This window comes from Podarcis pityusensis (assembly GCF_964106645.2).
Source record: "Podarcis pityusensis genome assembly, chromosome: 11".
Taxonomy (NCBI): Eukaryota; Metazoa; Chordata; class Lepidosauria; order Squamata; family Lacertidae; genus Podarcis; species Podarcis pityusensis.
In genome coordinates this window covers 54109134-54112362 of record NC_138036.1, presented here as the reverse complement: position 1 = coordinate 54112362, position 3229 = coordinate 54109134, and the positions used below count along the sequence as shown (strand labels likewise).

The 3229-nt window shown below is 43.0% G+C and overlaps 1 long non-coding RNA gene across 1 annotated transcript; it reads right to left on the bottom strand.

The window, feature by feature from the left end:
- Positions 1-627: 627 nt before the first annotated feature.
- On the bottom strand, positions 628-2132 carry LOC308458870. Its single transcript, XR_013977741.1, has 2 exons — positions 1424-2132; positions 628-821 (listed from the first exon to the last, which is right to left on the bottom strand). It is a non-coding gene; the product is annotated as an uncharacterized lncRNA (long non-coding RNA).
- Between the last annotated feature and the right edge of the window lie 1097 nt (positions 2133-3229).

Here is a 3229-nt window from a genome sequence, read left to right as displayed (position 1 = left end):
CCCTCAGCCTGAAAAGTGAGATGAGTGCCACACCCCACAGTCGCCTTTGGCATAACTTAACCATCCAGGAGTCCTTTGCCTTTTACCTTTTTTTACCTGATAAAGATTATCTGCTGACAAAGGAAATTCAGGTTTCTGTAGGTTGGCTGAAAAACCCAAACCCTCCCTACAGTCTGCATGTCTTCCTCCCACCATTGCAGTGACTCTGACCTTCTCAACATTGCAGATGCCTCCCTCGCTCCTTTGTAGGTAGGCCATTGTGAGCCCTGAGGGAGGCAAAGACACACACGGGGGGGGGGGGACTAGATGGACCCCTCCTCTTCTGCCATGGATTGCCTGCTCCCACCTCAGAATCTCTTCAGGAATGGTGGTGGATGCTCCCCCTGCCCCTTGTCCCCCAAACCCCCAGCCGATGGACTTGTGGCAGAGGACACATTATATCCAAGTTAAGTTTTTTCCCCACTCTGTTCTTAGGTTTTTTTTACTCACATTAACTTATCCACTCATGGAATGTCTTAAAGTATTATTTCTGGAAAGATGATTTCCTACTAAACTTTATGTTTACACTAAATCCTGATTAATTTCCCTCACTTTTAAAATCGAGTCTCAGTGGTGAAAACGCGTGGCTTGACACTAATGGAGATTTATTCCTATGGCTCTGGACATAGCTGCTGTTGTCAGGACTCCTCCATTCATTAAGTTTTATCTGCTGTGCTCTTTCCCTTTCTCTCTCATTTGTGTTACATGGAATGAGTTGAAAATTAAGAAGTTGGGTGCAAATGTTTCAGTCTTTCACAAGTAAGGCAGCGAGGAAATGGAGGCTGCAGAGTGATGAAACATGGAGATTATCAACAACATTTACCAATGTGGATTACTTTCCTTGATTTCTCTTACTGTAGCTTGCTCACAATTTGTCAAAAGAAATCAGATTTTGGTATACGATTGTACACCAAAAGGCTCCAAATGCATTCAAAGTTAGTCATGTTTACTCCAAAAAGTTTCAATAGGTTTAAGCACACCTTAATCTGCATAGGACCAGACTGTGAAAACAAATGCAATTATTATTATTATTATTATTATTATTATTATTATTATACAATGCCCATCAGACTGGGTTGCCCTAGCCACTCTGGGCAGCTTTCAATATATATAAAAACATAATAAACGTTGCACATTAAAAGCTTCCCCATATAGTGCTGCTCTCGGATGTCTTCTAAAGGCTTTATACTAAATTGGAGACTTATGCCACTTTTATAGTCATTTCATCTTCACATGGAACTCTGCAAATTGTAGTTTGGTAGAGAGAATCTACCAAACAACTGCTTGGCTGAGAGTCTCATTGTTTATTCATCTGAAAATGTAATGTTACTATTTTATTTTAGGCAGTATCATTGGAGATTTCATGCAATACATCTCTTCTCACCTGAAGCTGATTCCCATAGCTGAAATACAGCTTTTAAGCTGATCAGTGGCTTGTGACTTCTGCAATGGGAACAGGTGTGATGAAGAGAGTTGGGCTGTGGACACACCATACAAAAACAGCACATTACTTCCCCCATATAATCCGTAGTTTGTTAAGGTTTTTGGGACCTGTGAGGGGTAAACGACAGTATCCAGGATTCCTTGAGGAAAATAATTTGGTTTCAATGCATTATAAATATACGGGCTATGCACAACCGTTTCGTTTAGCTACATGTGTTGGTATTGTCTCTGTGTATTGCCCTGTGGGCATTTCCTCCCTGTCTAGCAGAGTATAAGGCCTCAATATCGATTCTTTTCATAAGACCTGCAAGTCTCTTGAGTACCTAAAGCTTTAGTATTGCTGTAGGGGGGAAAAAAATCCCCTCTACGTTTTCAAGAGACAATTCATTCCCCACAAAAGGATGGGGAATTCTGCTCCTTTGGGTGGAGAGGAGAATTTCAGTGAACTATTTGAGGGTGTCAATTCCCTTTCTTTAACAAGGTGCTGATAATTTATCCCCTCTCTCATGCCTAAATTGTACAAAAAAAGGTCATGCTGGTGCCTGAAGTGTTAGGAAAGGAGTAGTATCTCTGGTGGAGGGAATATCATGCTCCTTCTGGGTAGACCTTTGGTCCCTACCCTGCACTCAGCTCTCACCTGTGGCTCCTATAAGGTGGACACGGGTGGAGCTGTGGTTTAAACCACTGAGCCTCTTGGGTTTGCAGATCGGAAGGTCAGCAGTTTGAATCCCCGCAACAGGGTGAGCTCCCGTTGCTCTGTCCCAGCTCCTGCCAGCCTAGCAGTTCGAAAGCACACCAGTGCAAGTAGATAAATAGGTACCACTGCAGTGGGAAGGTAAACAGTGTTTTTGTGTCCTCTGGCACTCGTCATGGTGTCCCGTTGCACCAGTAGCAGTTTAATCATGCTGGCCACATTACCCGGAAACCTGTCTGTGGACAAACGCCGGCTCCCTCAGCCTGAAAGCGATATGAGCACTGTAACCCCATAGTCGCCTTTTACTGAACTTAACCATCCAGGAATCCTTTACTTTTTTACCTTTTACCTTACTCTTAGTTGAACTCCCAGTAGATGGGTGGGCGTTGGGATATAGCCTGGCTTTAACCTATGCCCAAGCCAAACCGCTCACATTTGTAACCAATAAATTTGTGTCCTATTTGAACCCATAAACCCAAATATGATTTCTTGTGTGTTTTATTTATCCACTAGCAACCACGGACCATGGGGCTTTGGCACACAGTAGGAGGATAAGGGTGTGAGAAAGAGTGGGGTGCCTGTTGTCTGTGTGAATGTAGGGGTGGGGTGTGAATAAGAGGGAATGAATGAGTTGTGGATAAAAGGTTGTTTAATTCTCTCTGTGAATATATAATATCAATCTTTATTACGGTCCAGAGACCCAACAAATCATTACAAAGCAATACACAATTCATACAGCCTACCTCCAGGTTAAACAAGCATTTTGTTCAGAATATAGGGATCATTTATTCTTGCAACCACCGATAAAAACTTTGCCACTGCAAAGCATTTGTCTAGCATTTGTCCGGTCTTCCAGTAGGAACCTGACATAGTGGGCCTCTGATTTTCCCAGGAAAGGTACCAGCAAGGGTAGTATCAGTTCAGGCCTGGCTTGCTCATATTTTGCACAATGCAACAAAATATGTTTTTTGGAATCGATGTCTTGAGCACATGAGCAAAGTCTGTCCTGGTAGGGAACTCCTCTCAACCTGCCATCCAACACTGCAGAAGGAA